The 22,092-nt window shown below is 42.8% G+C and overlaps 1 non-coding gene across 1 annotated transcript; it reads left to right on the top strand.

The window, feature by feature from the left end:
• Positions 1 to 17,059: 17,059 nt before the first annotated feature.
• TRNAS-CGA (transfer RNA serine (anticodon CGA)) lies at positions 17,060 to 17,141 on the top strand. The gene has a single exon. It is a non-coding gene; the product is annotated as a tRNA-Ser (tRNA).
• The last annotated feature ends 4,951 nt before the right edge of the window (positions 17,142 to 22,092 follow it).

Here is a 22,092-nt window from a genome sequence, read left to right as displayed (position 1 = left end):
AGACAAATCAAATGGAAACCTAAAGGTAGATGCTAAATATCCCAAATCTTGGATTGGATCACTGCGCCATGTGGTTCGGGTAAGTGAAATGGTGTGAAAAAATTAACTAATAATACATATAATAAATAAGAAATCATAGATTAAAGCAAAAAAGTGAGTACAAGAGAATAAATATTTTAACATATTTTTCTAAATTTATCCATGTTCAGGATTTTCAGGTCCCTCGAATAAGTCTGTTTATGGATGAAAATGGAGAGGGTAATAAGAATACTATAATAGGAGCCACTTCGGAATCATGTGTTAATGGACAGCCAATTAAAACAGAATCTATCATAGTGCACAGTGGACTGTAAGTAACCATGGATAAAATGGGTAAATGGTAGAATATGATAATAAGGTGGAGAATGATAGAGGTGTAGAGATGGTGACGATAATGGAGTTCCAGGGTGTTGCTAGGAATCTTAAAAGATCTGAGGCCCCTTTATTTTCACTGCTATTTACTCTCTTTCAAAATTTTAATAAAAATTAGTTTAAAAAAAAAAAAAAAAAAAAAATCCAAGGGCCAAGCTGCAATGTAAATATATCAAATTTGTGCAACGTCCCCCATGCCAAACACCACAGTAACGATTAGATACAGTCACAAAAATACAGGAACAATCCATACCTATTGTAGATGTTCTTTTTTCTCATCTTTTCCATTTACCCAGATAAACATGAAAGCCAGCCACAACTCATCTCTAATCTGCTGCTAACCCTAATACATTGCTTCCCAGTGTCCACAGATATTGTAGTGCAGAAGTAATAGTGCCATATAGGTAGTTCCCCTGAAATACTAGTACTACAGAGATGCCATATATACTCAAGTATAAGCCGACCCGAATATAAGCCGAGGCCCCTAATTTTACCACAAAAAACTGGGAAAACTTATTGGCTCGAGTATAAGTCGAGGGGGGGGGGGAAATGCAGCAGCTACTGGAAAATTTCAAAAATGGTCGAAGTTTTTGGGTGCAGTAGATGCTGGGTGCTGGGGAAGGGGAGGGGGTGTTTTGGTTGTCTGTCTGCCCCTTAACTGAGCTTGAGGACTGGGTTATTTTTTCCCCCACTTGGAATTCAGCCTGGCTGACTATAGGATATCTGCAGCACTCCTATTAACCCCTTCCGACGGAAGAGGAGCACTGCAGATCCTATATTCAGCAGACCGGGCACTTTCAGACACAGGGATACCCAATGTGTATGTGTTTCACAGTCATTTTCTACTTTTATATGTATTCTGGGGAAAGGAGTGATTTAGAACTTTTATTTACTTTATCTTTTTATTATATTTTTTTAAGGGGGGGGGGGATTGAGGGGCTTTTTCAGCACAAAAACTGTGCTGAAAAATTCGGCTTATATTCGAGTATATACGGTAGTTTTTTTTCAATAAAAAGTCAATCAAACATAGCACGGTCCATGACAGTAATACAGTAATAGTGTCCTTATTGTAATAGTGCCCCCTAAGTTCACCATTAGTAATATTGTTCTATCAGAGTTCCACATTAGTAACTTTGGGCCCCACAATGCTCCTAATAGTAATAATGCTAAATGCTCCCTGCTGTGCCCACATTATTAACCCCTTCCTGTGGCAGCCATTTTTCGTGGGGGCAAATTATACTTCTTTATGGTACCATTTGATATTCCATATGAAGTACTGAAAAAAAATTCAGAATGGGGTGAAATTAGAGAAAAACTGTATTGGCTCAACTTTCTTATAAGCTTTGTTTTAACAGCATTCACGGAGTAGCCAAATTGACATGTCACTTGTATTCTGTTGGTCGGTACGGTTATGGCGATACCAAATGTGTATAGTTATAGCCATATTCTAATACTGTTTAATTTTTGTATATTTCCGTGTACTAGGCTGCATAAGGTTCTTGTTTGTGGAGCTAGGTGAACTTTTTATTTAAACCATTTTGAGGAATAGCTATGCATTGTAATGTATTGAGTAATACCTATACTTCTATTACAGGCTGCCTATTGGCCACATAATACAGCAGAGACCCAGTAGCTATAGCAACATAACGGCTATAGCCATATTTAAATACCCGTTATCTGCATTAATAGTACAGTGGATGATGGGAAAGGGTTTAAAGATATAGCTATTTTTTAATATTGGCCTGTTTTTGAGATAGGACATTAATATTAGAGAGAGCCCAACACATGGGAATGCCACAGATCATCTATACCTAACATAAACGGCAACTAGGGAAGGTTTCATAAAGTTGTAATATGGGTGCTTTGTTGCTCACATATTATGGACACAACCTCTGAAGTTCTTGGAGTTCATCAGGACTGCAGTTATAGGGTAATAGTTCTGGGTTTGATGACCCACTGGAAGTCCAGATGTTTAGTCCATACTGTGCGATAACGTTTTATCTGAAAGCTGCCAAAAACTCTTGGTAATGGTGATAGTCGATAGGTGAAAATGTCTTATTGGACTGTTGGAACTTTTTCTACCTGTCAGAAATGTATTACACGTTCATCTCTAATGCTAATACTTATTGCTATTATTGTAGCTTGTAACAGATATCACTAGAGAGTCAGTCAGCATATTTTACTCTATAAAGATCTAACAGGATAGAGTCAAATGTTAACTTTATTGATGTTTTTCTATATGTGTTGGTGATCATTTTAATAGCTCTTACATATCCTGAGATATCAGCGTTAGTAGCAAAGACTACTATGTCCTTGGCTACTGAAGTGCCTCCATGTCAGGATGTATGACATACTTCTATGGCAGGGAAAGGGTTAATAGTGACCACTGCGGTGCTCCCAATTGTATTAATTCTCCCCAGTATGGCCCCAGTAGTAAAGTGGTAATAGTGACCATCCATTTTGTCCCAACAGTAATGATGCTCCCCACATGTATTCCATTGGTAATAGTATCCCCCATAGTAATAATAATCTTTCAGCATGGGCTCTACTTCTATTTTTGCCCTTATAGAGACCCTAATAGAGCTGGAGATTGATTTTCTATCATCCAGGGCAATGGTTAAGTTTTCTGCCCTTGTTCTTTTTTTAAATACTCTGACCAAGGCAAAGTGGCTTGTTGACGTCTTCTCTGGTACTCGCTTATGACAGTAGTAATAATGATCCCCAGTAGTAATAGTGCCCCTATAGTGCTCATAATAGTAAGAATGTGTCTCCACTAGTGACAGTGCCCCCATATATCCCCCATTTTTAATAATGTGCCCCTTTAGTAACAGTGCCCTGTACATAGTCACCATTAGTAACAGTACCTCTATAGAGCCTCAGTAGTAATTGTACTATGGTACCCCTAAATGAAATCCACCATCTACAAAAATAATTAAAAATAATATTATGCTTACTTTAGTTCCATTCCATGCATCCTCCGCAGTGCAGGCCACAGTCCTCTTCCAACCTCCGGCCTGATTCATTCACTGAAAAGATGTTTTACGTGAACATTTGATCTGTTCTATCATAGGCTACAAACCTCAAGTGGCCTATAGTATGTGAAGGTAAACAACGGGGCAGTTACCATAGATTTCCATGTCCTACAGCAGTAATGAGTTGTATCAGCATCTTAAATGAAGACACTGATATAATTCATAGTGATGTTTCCACCTTTGGGGCACCAGACAAAATATTTGAATATGTGAATATATGAAGGTTATGTGAATAATAGATATACTGCATAAGTTAAGGTGAAAAAATGTTTTGTCCTTACAGCTGGCTGGTATACAGTAAACCATTTTTTGAAGGGGATCCTTATATTTTGGAGCCTGGTGGATACCCTAACAGAAGGGCCTGGAACGGGCATGACTCACATTTGTGTTCCTTGCAACCTGCACGTATTGTGAGTTATATTTAATAAAAAATACCTCATGCATCTCTCTTTCCTGCTTTTCAGTTCTTGTTAATGTAATACTTTTCCTTGTCTGTTCTGTTACAATTAATGTTAATGTTTCCTGTACCTTGTAGGGTGGCCCCACAGTGGAAAAAGCTAATGATCCCAAGGTGAGTTGAATGACAGGGGAGAATTATCTACAAAGATACATTCGCATTAGAAATAATCTGTACATCTGCTGTATATATAGTGAATACTCTCACTTGAATAATCTGAATGGATCCCAAATTCTGCACACATTAATTTCTTAACACATCTAGAGCTCCAATAAACTTTTATAGACATATTCCGTAGTTAAAGAGGTTCTCCCATAATTAAGTATTGTGTTCATTTTATATATCATATATAGATATAGATCAATCTTTACAATTTACATACCATTTAAAACAATCACGTTAAGAGTTATGACTTACATAGTACAGAGATATCTGGTGTTCATATAATATAAGAATGTGCAGGTCCATCTAATGAATCGCTTGCCAGACATGCATGCTCTGTCTCACTCTCCCCTCAGCCAGGTTTATCCGCGTTTCCACGAAACCAAACAAATCCCCTTTTCCAGTCTTAACATAAGGAACAAAAACACAACAACCACATGTTGTGTAAAGTGAGGGTCGGCCACAGCTTTGTTAATGAAATTAATCTCCACTCTGTCGAAAGGGAGCAAGTTCCTGCTGTATGCCACCAGAAACTTGGTGTAACCCCACACCAAGTTCCAATCCCCACAAGACAGCAGGAATAGGGCCTTTTGATGGTGTCTTGCAAGCTCGAAAAGAAAAAGTCCAAGTCGATCTTGTTAAGATAGACACCATACTGACAAACAAGCAAATGCCTATGTTGATCCACAATCCCCCCCCATCCACCCTCACGTTCAATAGGCACGTCGCCCACTCAATAACAGCCAGATTTCTCGTGACTCAGACTCTCTTTAAAAATTATGTGAAGTTAGCTGCTGTATTTCAGTAGCTTTTACATAGAATAGGGCAACAGAAGAGGATGCAGAAGAATTAAGACATCTGATTCATTTGATGTCCTCTGCAAAGCAAAAATTGAGGCACCAGGGGGCTTTCTTGTTTTATTCTGCTCTATTGTAAATTATAATGTAATTTAGATGCAAATAATTTATCATCCAAAATATTGGTCACTTTATATTTATGATATTTATATTATATTAGTTCATCTTCTTTATATAATAGCATTGTCACATGTTTATGTTATTGTTGTTCATGTCTTTAGTCATATGGGTCATTAGAGTTAATTATTCATACCAATTAGCTGGGGTATATATACCTCCCATATGTATTTGGTTTTTTATCGCCATGAGTAAGGAACTCATGCTCCGAAACGCGTAGGTGTTTTTTTTCTTCAGTGTCCTGTGCTATGTATTTTTTGTTTTTGTATCTGGTGTTTTTATGGATATATTTATCCTATTAAAAGCTAAGTTTTAATTCATGAAGAAGTTGCCTCATCGTGCTGGATTTTTTTTTCTCTGTGGATAGTGTTGCTTTGTTACCTGGACCGAGAGGTTTTCCTGGCATTGAGGGACTTGCTGATTTATATTCATTACGTGTGAGCTGTGGACTTTGTTTTTCTTTTGACATAACCCATTTAGTTTAGTTATGCATTTTGTTCAATTTGCATATGGTTTATTCTGCTGTATTGTAAATTATAATGTAATTTAGGTACATATAATTTAAAATCCAAAATAATGATCACGAGGAACAAAATAATATTGTAGTAACTTATATGTGCAAACAATCCATTCCTGCAGATTCTCCTGTTTCAGCACCCAGAATTTAAAGGTCACAGCTGGGAAATGACCAGAGATCTTCGCTCACTACAAGAAGAGCGTAACCAGCTAGGAGAACGGCTCACTAGTGTGGGCTCTTTAAAAGTCCTTGGAGGATGGTAAGTGTAAAGTTAGCCATAAAAATATTGATAATAGAAAAATAATGACATTAATGTTTAATTTTTTTTTCCTACTACAGTTGGGTAGCATATGAAAAGGAAGGCTTTGATGGTCACCAGTACCTTCTAGAAGAAGGAGAATATCAGCAATGGTCTAAGTGGGGAGGATGGACTGAAGAATTGGGTTCACTTCGACATATCCGTACGGTGAGAGTACTGAAGTTGTCTGTCTTCTCATTGATGTAGATTGCTAATATTATATTGTGCAGTATTTCAAAACAAAGTTTTCATCTGCTTCCTCAGGATTTTTCAGAACCTGAAATAATACTATATGAGAAGCCAGGATGCTTAGAAGGTCCATGTTTGCGTCTAAATGAATCACTGGCAGATGTAGAGGTCGCTCAGTATGGCACTAATACTGGTTCTATTCAAGTACTGAACGGGGTGTAAGTTTTTTTTCTTTCTAAGCGTAATTTTACTAGATGTTTGAATTGTATTATTGAAATACTTATTTTTACTTCATAGGTGGGTGGCCTATGAGAATGTTGACTTCTCGGGGGAGCAGTATATACTGGAGAAAGGGAGTTATCACAGCTATCATGACTGGGGAGCGAAGGACAGTCAGATCTGTTCTGTTCAACCAGTGGCACAGGTAGGATCTGTTCACAACATCAATAATGCTCATTGGGGTGGAATTTTGGATAATTTTTGTTGTGTTTCCTCCACAAATCCACAGTGTATGGTGTCAAAATCCACAGATTTGCTATGGATTTCACAGTTGATGAAAAGACACATGTAAAGCATTAAGCAGATATGAAAAATTCACCCAATGGACAAAATTATACAGTGGCTTGTGAATAAAGTTTTGTAAAACCCTATTCATTTGCATTGAACTGTACTACATACAACCATTATGGAAAGTGTTACGTTACTCCATGTTTTGGGTTAAAAAAAAAACATAACCAAAGTGAAAATTATGAACTTAATCTTCTTTTTGAAGTTTCATCAAATTTCATCCTATTTTTTTCATTGATTTTTTTTCTTTTTATAGGTTGGAGGTCAAAGTCTTCAGTATTTACCTAAGGTAAGTAACAGAATGCTGGGTCATATACAGAAAAGTAGGTATACAGTAGAGAGAAACAATTCAAGATCCTATGTACAATAAATGAAATAGCGTTCTGTGGTTGTAAATTAGAGCAAATATGGTAATATCAAATAAATAAATATTAAGTCCTGCATCAATCTGAAAAAGGTTACAAAGCCATTTCTAAGGTTTTGGGACTCCAGCGAACCACAGTGAGAGTGATGAGTGATTATCTACAAATAGAGAAAACATTGAACAGTGGTGAAGCTTTCCAGGAGTGGACGGCCTACCAAAATTACTCCAAAAGACCATCAACAACTCATCCAAGAGGTCATCAAGAACCCAGAAAAACATGGATAAGCATTTTTTGCACTGGATCTAACAAAGACGAAAAAAAACCAACCCATAATCTGTTTTACTGCGCTCACTCTGACACATGTTTACATGTCAGAATGAACGGAGCGTTACTCAGTGTGAAAGCAGCCTAAGAAAGAGACTGGGAAAAGAGGGTATCCAAAGAAGAGTTCCAAGGCAAAACCACTGCTGACCAAAAAGAACACCAAGGTCCAACTCACATTTGCCATTTGAACATCTTCATAATCCCCAAGCCTTTTTGAAAATATTTTGTGGATTGACAAGACAAACGTGGAACCATAAGTTTGTGACCTTAAGCTCAAGCGTGGGTCTACAGCAGGACAATGATACAAAGCACTGTAGCAAATTCATCTCTTAATGGCTGAAATGAGCTTTTGGAGTAGCCTAGTCAACGTCTGTGTTAGGTAATTGCTACAGTGCTACTACCTCGCACAGTGCTAGGAGATAGGATCAAGGCTATCCAAATAGCTTTAACAAAACCACCGCAAAGCCAGTTGGACTTATGCTCGATATGGATCTAGATAATCACTTCAGGAACTTAGGGCAAAAAATAGATGCTCTGCAATCTAAAATTTAAACCAGAACCCACAGCAATACTCACTAGGCAGGTTAAAACAGGAGAGCAGAATTAAAATAGAAACATATCTAGGCCAGGTCAATCTGAGAGTTTACAATCAACGCCAAAAACAGAAGACAAGGGAATAATTGGAATACAAGCCGAGGTCAGTACAACAGAAAAACAAACAGGTATGCACAGAGCTCAGGAGCCTAACTAGAATTAATTAACTAATAGGAAGCAAATGGTGCATTGAGAACAAATCTTAACTATCTCTCCTCAACTGCTGTTTGCTTTAGCGTAACAGATTTCTGACAATTGCATGTCATGCATGTGTTCGCATGACAAATTTAAGGCAACAGCAGTGAGCAGTGCTGCATACTATGATCTCTAACAGTCCGCACTTAAAACTGATTGAAATTATGTGACATGACCTTAAACAGGTCATTCATGTTCGAAAACCCTCCAATGTAGTTGCATTAATACAACTCTGTAAAGAGTGGTTCAGGATTCCTGCAAAGAGATGTGAAAAACTCATTGACGGTTATCACAAACACTTGAGTACAAGGATGGCACAACCAGTTACTAGGTTTAAAGAGCAACACTTGAACGCAGTTGTTGCCACCAAGGGTGACACAACCAGGTTCAGGGTGCAATTGCTTTTTCACATATGATCAGGTTGGTTTGGATAGCTTTTTCCCTCAATAAATGAAATTATTTTTGAAAAAATGGATTTTGTATTCACTCAGGTTATCTCTGTCTGATATTGACATTTGTTTGATCTGAAAAATATAAGTATAACAAGAAGGCAAAAACTTAAAAATCCTTTAAGGGGGGAGGGCAAATACTTTTCCACTTTTTAATATTCTATTTAATAACCTAGAGTTATGTAAAAATAAATCTCAATAAATGTGTTAAAAGTATAAGTCAAAATATTAATACCTTTATAAGATTAATTGAACCATCATTTAATTTTTATGTTATGAGATTAAAATGTGGTTTTTGCTTTTTGCCTATGTTGTTCTTTTCTCTTTTTTTTTTAGATCCAACTCTTTTCTGAGCCTAACTTCCATGGTGACTGTATGACACACGCAGAGGACCGCGTATTACTGCCAAAAACGTTTTCACCCCAATCATGTCGAATAGAAGGGGGCAGGTGAGAATTTCTTTCTTCACTTTTACATGTATCTAAACTTTCGGACCAGTTTTGATTTTTTGGCAATATATGTTTAACTAATACATTTTGTAATATACTTTATTAACAAATTTTGGAACCTTTCTGTGAAATCCTGCATTTTTTTCACTCTTTCCCTTGTTTCTGTATTGAGAGCTATTCTGCTTCTCACTGAATGTTGCTTTGTACAGGAGTACAGGGCTGTGTAGCATGTGGAGGAAATGAGGATGGGGTAGGATCATTTCAAGCAGTTAGATCTCTGACATTATAAAATAGAAAAAAACTTTCTTTGGTGTCATATTAGAGAGGAGTTACAGGGCTAGCTAAATTATTTCCAGAGATATCACTGGTTGAAAACACAGTTTATACAGTGTGGGGAACCGCTCAGGTAGATGCTTGTAGCAGTGCAGGCAACAGGGACACAGACACTGGATTGCACACAAGTTCAAGCTTTATTCACATGTAACGCAAACACTGCTTTTGCAAAGCCACAGGATAAACAAAACAAAATCCTTCTCGGCTGACAACTTAAACGTAAGGAAACTTTTCCCTGACTATACAGGAGACTGGCTACCAGTCTCCCACCTTGGCAACAACAACGGGTGGCACAGTACCTGCTTTGGAGGTCCGGTCTGGACAGTCCAACTCTGTCAGTGTGGTGCCATACTGCTAGTCTTCACACTCAGATTGTTATTAGGGCCTGATTAGTCAGCTGACCTCCCTGGTGTGGGTCTTTACCATACACCCTTTAGCTGCCTGGCTGGAATATACTTATCTTCCCAGACCACACCCTTCACTCTCTCACAACAGCTACATATAAACATTTTTCTGTAGCACTGATCCAGAGCAATAAATGCTGTAAGTTTTGGTGTCAGATATACTATTTTAGTTCTATACTGCCAGGAGAAGGCAAGGGGTGTGATTCAGAGCACAGACCTTGCTGGCTCTTATTGGAGCACTGAACTATGTTACCTGATGTTACAGAGCTTTACCCTTTCGTGCGTAATCACCTTAATTTACTTCATTATGCACGTAGGGGTGTATGGAGAGAGCTCAGGAGCGCTATACCCAGCGGATTCTGGCTGTATAATACAACCAGGACATGCAGGTAACAGCTGCAATCCGTGCCGACACCGATCGCAGCTGTTAACACTTTAAATACTGCGGCTACTATGTTTCAACGACCATCACCCTCCAAATTGTCATTGGAGGGCAGTGATTTGTTGCCATGACAATTATTGAAGGCTTCCATGCTTGTCATTAAACCCCTTTTATTAGATGCTGCCAGAGGCATTATGGGAGCCATAGTGGAGAATTATCCTACGTGAGGGCCACTGTTGAGCATTATACAATGCGTGGCCTGTTGTGGAGCATATTATACTGTGCGGAGGCCAGTGTGAAGCATATTACACTGTGCAGGGGCCACTGTGGAGCATATTATACTGTGCAGGGGCCACTTTTGTGCATTAATTATACTGTGTGGGGAGCACTGTGGAGCATTATACTTTACAGGGGCCACTGTATATCATTATATACCATGGGGAGCATTATATTGGGGGGGATGGGGGCTCAATATTCCAGCTGGCAGCCCTGTAATAATGATATATACGGAAGTGATTGCAATATTACAGCCAAAGGAGAAGGTTATTGAGTGAGTGAGAACTACGAGTCTACAGATGGCTGCTGAAGGTGTAGTGGGCAGGCTAGCTAGGGAAACGGGGAGTGGAAGTGAGTCAGTTCTGAGTGCAGCCCAAAGAATCATGGAAGTTGACACAGAACAGGAAGATGCCAATGTAACTAAATGCAGAAGATGCCGGGAGCTAATAGCACTAACACGCCTCTTTTAAAAATTCATTTTTTGCTCGGAAATCCCCTTTAAACTATTCATAGACCATGTGTTTGAAACATTTCTCACAAAGGTATGTAGTTTATTTATGTATGCCTCTGGTGTAACAGAATACACACCATTTATGGGTCTTCCCCTTTTTCTCTGTGGACAGACTTTCACTCAGAAAGTGTTGCCTTGGTATGATATGATTGGCCTCACTTTCCAAAGGGCTGGAAACCTCCTCTTCCTAGGTTTGAAATATCTGGGCTCTGGTGACTGTTTGCTGATATTCCAGAATCCTCCCCCTTTGGGCTGCAGTTCTATGGACCACAAACTAATTGTATAGTACTACTTTATGACTATCTCCAGTTTCTTATACCAGATCTGTGTCTTTCGCATATTGCTATATGGCTGCAGGACCTGATCTGGCCAATCAGCTCTGCTTATCAGTTGTAGCCCAAGATAAAATCGGGCTTGCAAGTTACCTCTGACGTACATTGGATCTGGATTGGGGTTTCAGTGTGGTCATGAATCGTGTTCTGCACAGCCAGCTGGCCGAGGAGCTATCACAGAGCTTTTATAGTTTCACGCCATACATTGCTTGCTTATTGAACAGGTTCTGGTGGAACTGTCTTTCGCTTAAAAAGAATGAGGAATTCACCCATAAAAATAAATTTACAAGGGGTAAGAGTTGGAAAAATAATGAATTTTAAGGGGTTACTATGAGACTAATCTTATATACTGATCATACTGTGAGTGATCTCTTGAGGGACAAAGAGAATTATCGGTGTAATGAAGAAATTTTAAAATGATCTGAAACTTTGAACTGGTCATAGCTGTATGGGAGATTGGAGAAAATATAAAATATCTATGATCCAACAGTCCCTTATTCTTGGCTTTTTGACCAAATTAATGGCCAAGATTTTTTAAGGCCTAAAAACTTCATTATCTCTAATCAGACCACAGGCTTTTGAAATAGAGGGAGTCAGGGTTACTAGTCCTAAATTGTTGGGTATAAAGATTTGTCTGTGTCACCATTAAATCTACCCAGATATCAGTAAGAAAAAGTTTAAAGCGATCAAACTTGACTCCGGTTTCTTTTTCCCTGTTTGTCGTTAAAGTGGATCACTTATTTTGTATGGATTGGATGAAAACAATGCTAAACAAACATAAGCTGTCAAAGTGATTTTTCCAATGGTGGGGTTCATTTCCATTCCCATTTATATTAAAAGATCATTATGTGTCTGTTTTAACCCCTTCTCGTCATCTGCCATAATAGTACAGCAGATGTCAGGTATTTAAATATGGTCCCTGTTGTATTATATGGGCATTAATGCCCACAGAAAATGCCCACACTGATCATGGTCATTAAGGCCCCTGGTGCCTCGGTCAAAGCTGACCAAGGTACATTTAGCTGTCGGCGCCTGGGAATCCAGGTCCAGTATCCCATTGCTATAACAGGCTATTGAAGGCTCCTAGATTTGCCTGCAATACATTTGTATGGCAGGCTGCTTTATGCTCTAGGGTTCTAATAAATGCAATATTAAAAGTTATTACTGTAAAACACATACACATTATGTATGTCTACAATACTTCTAAAAATATTTTTCTCGTACGGCAAGCGACATATTGGGAAAAGTGATGAAAAGCAATAGATATTCCCCAAAATACACAAATGCACTTTTCTCCAATTCCACCTCATTCAGATTTTTTTCCAGCTTCCCAGTAAATTGTACAGAATAATAATAATAATAATAGTATCCTTATGAAGAAGAAATTGTCCTGCAAACAATAAGCCCTCATATGGTTCTATGAATTGAAAAATTCACAAAATCGCCAGCGTTTCCGTAGGTATAATAGTTGTACTGCGATTTCCAAACCTGCGACAGTTTTGGAAATAGCAGTGTGTTTGCTGCAAGTATTTTTCTGCAAAGTGTAGACTGTAAAAAACTACATTTCCAACGCATTTCTACCACCTGGGGCCCCAGCCTTAGGACTGAATTATCCACCCAGATCCCCAGTCCGTGCCATGAAATTACTGCACATGGTCTGGCGATGATTCCTAATCTCTGAGAGAGAGTTTGACACTGACTGGGAATAAATTCCAACATCTTTATACTTAGAAACGTGTACTTATAACTGAGGAAGTCATTGGGGCAGTGGTACTGGAACCCACTGCCACCTCCTACTTCAGCTCACAGCCCTTTTACACAGTATTCCTCAGCAGCTGTGATCAGGAGTAGGAATCGGTAAGTGAGGCCGAGGGCCCGCGAACCCCAACACACACTGCTATCATTATACTCTGGGGTCTTTTCAGACCCCAGACTATTATGAAAGGAGGGCCAGTGGAGGTGAGGGAACATAAAAAACAGTGTTACTTACCTCTCCTGCGATTCAGCAATCTTCGGGCCTATTTCATAATGTCCCAGACCCATAATGACGCCGGCAAGGCTCAGATGACGTCTGGTCCAACATTGAAGAAGGACGAAATTAGCGGTGAGTGTGCTGGAGACAGGGATATATAAGTAAAAGTGTTTTTTTATCTTTGCCACCTCCTCTGATCTCCGATCATTATACTTAGTATACTCGATCAGTATAATAATTGTTCATTTTTAGTCCACTATGGAGCATAATACGGTGTGCAGGGGCCACTATGGCGCATAATACTGTGTGCAGGGGCCACTATGGGGCATAATACTGTGTACTGGGGCCACTAGGCCACTATGGAGCATAATACTGTGTGCAGGGGCACAATACTGTGTACTGGGGCCACTATGGAGCATAATACTGTGTGCAGGGGCCACTATGGGGCATAATACTGTGTACTGGGGCCACTGTGGAACATAATACTGTGTGCAGGGGCCACTATGGAGCATAATACTGTGTGCAGGGGCCACTATGGGGCATAATACTGTGTACTGGGGCCACTATGGAGCATAATGCTGTGTGCAGGGGCCACTATGGGGCATAATACTATGTAGGGGCCACTATGGGGCAGAATACTGTGTAGGGGCCATGCTGGGATATTATACTGTATGGAGGCCACTTTGGGACATTATAATGTGTGTAAATGAGGTGTTATACTGTGCGGGGGCCAGGAAAGGGGGCGATTTGCTGGGGGGGCCAGTCTTTGCTAGTTACACTACTGCACAGAAAACTATTTTTTTCCATTTTACGGAGAAAAAAACATTATCTGACAGCTAAATTTATTAGCTATCAATTCTTGCTAATGAGTACTGATTAGCTGTAGATTCTGCCAGCTCCTGCACCCCGTAGCAGTAGAGGAGAAAAAGTATTGCAGAAGAGACAGGGATAGATGCTGGCTACAGTATGGAGAATGAGCATACAACCCAGCTGTATAGAAAACAGAGCCTCTGTGACTTATTAAGGCGCCTCCTGGCAATTGTTGGCGGCATCTTTTTCCTCTTCACAGCTGTAGCCGGGAATATTTTCAACTATACTACTGCAATCTACAGGACAAATGGTATATTACAAGTACACTTCCATTCTTGTTCTGCTATGTGAAAGGGGAAGAGAAGGAAGTTGTGATTCTTTAGTAACGAGTGGCAGAAAGTCTGAGCGTTAACCCTGTAAATGGGAATGAGACTTATGAAGCCAAAATTCTGGTGCATTTGGAAAATTGTACCACTTGGAAAATAGCCCCTTTGTATGAACATAATTTCTTATTATACATTTGTGTTCTTTCCATAGTTGGATTTTGTATGAAGGTGAAGATTGCTCTGGAGAGCAATACATACTGGTCGAAGGGGATTATCCTACACGTACTGCCATGGGGTGCCAGGCAATAAGTATTATACAATCTCTTAAGAAGATTCCTCTAGTAAGTACAATTTATGTATTTTCCTTTAGCAGCTACACCTTTTATTTAATTTTATGTAAATCATTGTGTTTAGTGTAAAGTCTGGACATAAAACTTTTCAGGCTAATTCACAGAGACTTGAGTTCACTTTGTTATTCGATAACCTGTCCTCAGGATACCACTTTTGCTGTAAAGACCATATGATGTCACATTTATTGGTCACATGGCCTGTTCTCACCTCAGTCCTATTAAAATGAATGGGCTGAGCTGGGGTACTAAGCACAGCTGCTATACAAATGTGCTTTGTCTTTAGTGAAGAGATAGCAGCCTTCACTCAAATGTTGCAGTCTCTTCAAACATCTGATCAGCATGAGTGCCAGGTCTCAGACCACCACCGATCTTCAATTTATGACCTATGCTAAGGATAGGACATCAATTAATAAGCCTCAAAAACTAAGGCTAAGGCCCCACAGTGCAGAAAAGCTGCTTTTTTGAGTCCAACCTAGGAGTGGCTACAAGAGGAATAGGAAATATAAAGTAAGCATTTATACTTCTTTTTGCTCAACCCACTCCTGGCTTTGGCTCAAAAAAAAAACGCGGCAAAATATGCAACAAAAAAAGCTGCGTTTCTGCAACATGGGGCCTCAGACTTAAGCTTGGGAACACATGATATGCAGGCTGTGTGGTAACACAAGTGCAGGTGAAATTCATCGGTGTTTCACTTATACAAGTGAAAAACAGGTGGCCAGGCTTGGATGTGGCTATAGTGGGTACATCATGTGTTACCACCCAAAAGAGGCATTCCCATTTAAGACATTTATGGCATTCACAGTATATGTTATGAATGTCTCACATATGTGGGTCCCACCTTGTCGCAGCGTTTGTAGTCCCCAAGTATGCCTCTCTTATTTAGCTTTGGAGCGTGTAAAAAGCCCCATTGTAAATCACATTCTCAGCTCCGAGGCAAAACACTTTTCCCCTCGTATGTTTATGAAAATAAATAAATAAATAGTACAATGTCATTCATTGGACTAAAGATGGTATCAGTCATGTGACCCACCGAACATGTCATGTGATCTCTGGTATCCACCGTCCCGGTGTCTCACAGGTGATTAGTAGCGTATTGATGGAAAGGACCTACATGTGCTACATCACTACATCACCTCATCATGGCTGTCTCCTTGATTTCTTACTGTGTGCTTTGATTTTCATCTGAACAATTAACTTTTTTAACAAAATTACATCAAGTTTTTTTTAGTTAAAGGGGTTATCCACTTTCTAATATTGATAGAATATCCTTAGAATCGGCCTTCAATATTAGCGAGGGTCCAATAACTGGAACAACGCAGCTCATGGTAATGTTAACATGCCACGAACTGCTGGTGCTGTTGCTCACTATATAAAGTGTAGCAGCAGCTTCAGGTACTGCAGCACTGCCATATTGAAGTCCACTACACTTTATGGCGATTGAGCAGTAAGCTCCTTGCATGTAAATCTTACTGGGAGCCATGCTGTCCTGACACAGCTGATCTGCGGTGTCTCGTGCAATATTGGTGGGCTATACTAAAGAGTTCCCTGTCGTCCTCAACAGCGGCACAATGCGGGGGGGTATTTCTGCCCCTGTGTGCTGGTAGGACAGGCGGATATTTAATTAGCCAATCAAATGCGTGGCAGGCCCTATAAGAGGGCACAAGAACCTCCCCTCTGCGTGTTTTTTTCTGTCCTGTGTGGACAGAGGACAGGTGGAGGACTTGTGTCCTCTTTGAGAAGCTCAGCAGGATCACTCACCTCCTGAGCGGTTGTTTTCTTCTTGTCACCTTCTGTGCCCTGCGGGGAGAAGGTGCTTGTTAGCCATGTGTGGCTACCCCCCTCTATCCCCCCTGCCCCCCCTCTCCTCCGCTTCCCCTGCTCCTTGTGACTTACCTGACATTTTGGTGAGAGTCCGGGGACTCCGCATGCCACCTCTGGTGGCCGCGCGGACTGCCGGCGGGTGGAACCACACTGTGTATCCTGTTACCCGCCGGCCGCTGTAAGCGCGCACTTCCGGTTTCGCCGGAAGTATCATAGCGCCATGGCAACGGCCTGGCGCTGGCGGCCGCTCACTCAGGGAAGATTCAGGCCTTATTAAAGGCCGGAAAAGACGGGGAGATGTGGGGGTAAGTGCCCGTGTTAAGGGCCTCTTGGTGGGGGGGAATGTATATCTTTGCAGACTCCTGATTACAGGGTTAGTTGTCTGGGCAGGTTGCCTCACCTGCTTTGATTGTGGCTCCGCCCACTTCCAGCCGGCCAGAATTAAGAGGCTGGCTGGCCTGGTGTCAGAGACCTTCCTGCAGTATCTGCTGAAGGCGTGCGATTGTGGTGTTCATTGATCTTGAACTCTTTTCCAGTTTGCAAACTTTATTGGGAACCGGCTGTGATGGCCGAGTGGTTAAGGTTTTGGACTCGAAATCCAATGGGGTCTCCCCGCACAGGTTCAGATCCTGTTCACAGCGCCAGCCCGGCTAGCTCAGTCGGTAGAGCATGAGACTCTTAATCTCAAGGTCGTGGTTTCGAGTCGCACGTTGGGCGCCAAGTCACCTCTCTGTCCGGTCTACAGGACCTGGTAAGATTTACCCTTTTTTTTAAAAAGCTGGTATGATGTCATGGTGACAGTGTTGCATGGTCTATTATCTCTCTCTGTAGGATATGTCATCCTCTACTACCCCTCCTGGGGATGGTAGGAGGAAAACCTCTTCCAAGAGGAAACATCTTTCCTGCTTCGATTGCGACACACCGCTCCCTGATGGTAGGTAGCGGCTTGAAAGGTTGTGCCCTGCGGGGTACTACTGGTCCTATAACTTGCCTATTTTCAGGCTATGAGTGGGCCCATTGTCGCGGGTGCAGAGGTCCTCCACCTGTGGAGCCCTCTCCCAGAGATATGATGCATGGGTCAAGGAGATGGTGAGTTTGGGCATCGCTTGGGTAAATAGTTTTTCCCTTGCTTGTACTCTCCTTTTTGTTTTGCAGGATGATTCCCTCAAAGGGATCCATTGCACCTTGTCTCAGCTCACCAGGAGACCATGCTCTGAGCTCCGTTCCTCGTCTCCCCCCCCCCCTTGTAACACCTGCGGGTGGCAGAGGATGATTCCTCCGAGGACGACTCAGTTATTCCAGCAGAACTGCGTTCCATTATGAACAAACGGGCAGGCTGCTGAAGTCCATCCGGTCTACAGTGGGCCGAGATGTTGACGGGGAAGCCTCCACGTCTGCCTCTGGGGGACATATTGCCTTCCATGCGGACGCCACGCTGACCGACCTTATGGTGCAGCAGTGGAAACAGCCAGAGAAAGGACATTCGCTTTCCAGGATCTTCAAGAGTTTGTTTCCTATTAACACTACCCAGTGGGATTCCTGGGGGCCTCCCCCGAAGGTGGATTTGGCCGTAGCAAAGCTGTCCCGCAGAACCCTGGTGCCCTTGGAAGATGGTTCAAATCTTCAGGACCCTCTGGATCGTAGGGCGGACTCCGTTCTGAAGAAGGTCTACTCAGCTTCCTCCGCGCAAGCCTCTGTGGCCATAGCCTCCTCTATGGTTGGTGACTTTTTGCGCAACCGCTTAGCCGCCTTGGAGCTAGACTTGGGCGTAGACAGAGATGAGATTCTGGCCTCTATGAAAAGAGTTCATAGGGCTGCAGATTATTTGGCGGAATCCTCCTGCCATCAATTTAAAATCTCCGCCAAATCTATGGCGTTGTCTACTGCGGCCCGTAGACCCCTTTGGCTAAAGCCTTGGCGGGCAGATTTTGCGTCTAAAGCAGCACTCTGTGCTCTCCCCTTTGAGCCGGGAAGGGTGTCTGGCCAAAGCTTAGACGCCATTATGGAGGGATTAGCTGAAGGTAGGGGAAGGTCCCTACCTCAAGCATCCAGGGGCAGACGTGCTCCCCCTAGAGGCAGAGGTTCTTCCTCTAATTATAGACGCCCTTCCCAACAACGGCGTTTTAGATATCGCCCTAGGGGAGCTGGTCGTGGCGCTTCCAAGGAGGACACCAAGAGGAAGCCTGAGTTTTGACGTGGGGCAGCTCCCTGTGGCCCCCCTTCCTGTGGGAGGACGTCTTTCCTCCTTTTCCAGAGCATGGTTCACCCATGTCCAAGACCCATGGGTGTTGAAGATCATACAACACGGGTATCACATCGACTTTCATCTTCCACCTCCAGATCGGTTCGTTTCCACCCAAACTCTTCCACCTTCTCAGCAGGCCAGTCTAGAAGCCTTGGTTGCCGAATATGTTACCAAGGGCGCCCTGGAGAAGGTACCAGCCTCAGACCTCGGTCTGGGAGTCTACTCCCCCGTCTTTCTGGTCCCCAAGTTCACCGGGGGCTGGAGGATGATAATAGATCTGAGGTACCTCAATCGGTTTATCAGGAAGAGGTCATTTCGAATGGAAACCGTGGATTCCGTGGCTGTGTTTCTTCAGCCAGGAGAGGTGATGGTTACCCTCGATTTGAAGGACGCCTATCTACATGTCCCCATTGCTCATTTCCACAGGAAGTTCCTCAGGATTGCCGTCGCTATGGCCGGCCACAGGGAGCACTATCAATTCACAGCTCTGCCATTCGGCATCACATCCGCCCCACTGGTATTCACCAAGGTGATTTCTCCGGTCGCCGCGGCCCTCAGACTTCAGGGTCTTTTCATCGTCCCTTATCTAGACGACTGGCTACTGAAAGCTCAGTCTCCTGCTGCCCTCCTCCAGCAGCTCAACCTTGCCATCAACTTCCTACAGGAGTTAGGATTATCAATTGGGAGAAGTCCGAAATCGTTCCATCCACCTGAAGAAAATTCCTCGGATTTATAGTGGATTCAGAAGCGATGCAGATCTTCCTCTCCAGTCCAAGGAAGGAAAGAATCCAAGCCAGTGCACGATTCCTATTGCGCACTCGGCAGGTAACCATCCGGACCGCCATGAGAGTCCTGGGCCTGATGTCATCCTCGGCCAGGGCGGTGCCTTGGACTTTATGGCATTTGCGTCCCCTGCAGATGGAAGTGTTGAGAACCTGGAACAGGTCTCCACGGGGATTGCACAAGAAGATCTGCCTTTCTCCCGCTACCCGTCTTTCCCTCAGATGGTGGATACACCTGAAAGACGGAAGGTCCACGGTCCCGACAGTGTGGACCCTGTTGACAACAGATGCATCCCAGTGGGGATGGGGAGCCCATTGTCAAGACAAAACTGTACAAGGACGATGGAGATGTCCGGAGCTGGGGTCATCCAATCTCAAGGAACTCAGAGCAGTGTACCTGGCCCTAGTACACTTTGCCCCAGAATTGAAAGGCAAGTCTGTCAAAAACCGGTCAGACAATATGACGGTGGTAGTCTATATAAACAAACAAGGGAGCACGAGGTCACCAACCTTGCTGAGAGAGACGAATCTCATATTTGCCTAGGCGGAGAAGAATCTGGTCCAGTCATCCGCTGTTCACATAAAGGGCTCCCTGAACATAGTAGCGGATCAGCTGAGTCAGGGTATTACCGTATCAGGAGAATGGTCTCTCAATCCAGACGTATTTCAACAGATCGTCCAGAGATGGGGTCTCCCGGAGGTCGATCTTATGGCTACCCGACTCAACGCCAAGGTGGGGACCTTCTGCTCTCTGTACCAGGAGGACAATCCCTTGGCGGTGGATGCCCTGTCCATCCCATGGAGGTTCAGGCTGTTTTACATATTCCCTCCAATTCCAATCATACCGAAGGTATTGATAAAAATAAGACAGGACCAAGCCTCGGGAATAGCCATAATCCCGTTCTGGCCAAAAAGGGCTTGGTTTGCTCAGCTCATACAAATGAGTCAGGGCATATATTGGAGGCTTCCCCCACTCCCAGACCTGGTAACCCAAGGAGAGCTGAGATGCCAGGATCTGAGGAGACTCAACCTGACAGCCTGGAGGTTGACCAGTCCCTATTGAGAAATAGAGGACTGTCACAAGCCGTCTTGAAGACCCTATCCAGCGCCAGAGCAGATTCGACTAACAGGAACTACCGTCGAATAGGTAACATCTTTAATGCCTGGTGTCTGCAGCATCAAGTGGACTCCACCGATCCCCCTACGGAGGCGATCCTGGACTTCCTTCAAGACAGACTAGACAGAGGTCTTGCTGCGGCCACACTCAAGGTACACGTAGCGGCCCTGTCCGCCTATCTGGGGAGGCGTTTGTCTCAGGATCCTTTAGTGAGCACCTTTATTAAAGGGGCAACTAGGCTGAGACCGGTGGTAAACACCCCTGTCCACCAATGGGACCTTATTCCGGTCCTGAACGCCCTATGTGGCCAGCCATTTGAACCTCTGGAAGAGGTCTCCCTCAAGTCGCTAACCGGCAAAATGGCGCTGCTATTGGCAGTCACACCTGCCAAACGCGTTAGTGAACTACAAGCTTTGTCCGCTGAGGAGCCATATACCACCTTTTTCTCTGACCATGTACAGCTTAGGTTCCTCCCTGGGTTTCGTCCCAAGGTGCCATCTGCTGTAAACAGGAACCAACTGATTTCCCTTCCAGTATTTTTTCCGTTCCCTTCTTCTGCTGAAGAAGAAAGATGGCACAAGCTGGATGTGGTTAGATGTCTGCAGATCTACTTGCAGCGCACTCGCCCTTTAGGTGGACTGAAAACCTGTTGGTCAGCTACACGGGGAAAAACAAGGGCGCCAAAGCCGCCAAAGCTACAATATCCCGGTGGGTTACCGAGACTATTAGAGTCGCCTATACCGCCCAAGGGCTGTCGGCTCCATCTTTCCTTCATGCCCATTCAACCAGGGCAGTGTCCACTTCACGGGCAGAAAGAAGTGCTTTGTCTGTGGACCAAATATATGCAGCTGCCTCTTGGGCATCTGAATCCACCTTCATTCGGCATTACCGCCTGAAGGACCAAGTGGCAGATTCCATTGCCTTTGCCCAGACCAGTTTAAGTTCGGTCATGGGTTTGTCCCACCCATCTTGGGGACCTGCTTGCTATATCCCCACATTGTGCCGCTGTTGAGGACGACAGGGAACGAGTGATTATGAAGATAATCTTGTTTCCCTTAGTCCTAACAGCGGCACAAGATTTCCCACCCTGGGAATCATATCTTATGTATAAAACTGTATATAAATGTAATGGAGGTACTTTTGTATTTACACGCAGAGGGGAGGTTCTTGTGCCCTCTTATAGGGCCTGCCACGCATTTGATTGGCTAATTAAATATCCGCCTGTCCTACCAGCACACAGGGGCAGAAATACCCCCCCGCATTGTGCCGCTGTTAGGACTAAGGGAAACAAGATTATCTTCATAATCACTCGTTCATCAGTATTAGAAAGTGGTTAACCCCTTTAACTTTTTTTTTTTTTTTTTTTTTAAATCACAGCCAGTAAGATTTTGATATGAATGTAAAATTCAGCCCACCGTTCATGTATATCTCAGAACACTGCTGTTTAC

The sequence above is a fragment of the Leptodactylus fuscus genome, chromosome 2, assembly GCF_031893055.1.
Source record: "Leptodactylus fuscus isolate aLepFus1 chromosome 2, aLepFus1.hap2, whole genome shotgun sequence".
Lineage (NCBI taxonomy): Eukaryota > Metazoa > Chordata > Amphibia > Anura > Leptodactylidae > Leptodactylus > Leptodactylus fuscus.
The sequence above is the reverse complement of the archived record's forward strand: the minus strand, read 5'-3'. Positions and strand labels throughout refer to the sequence as shown.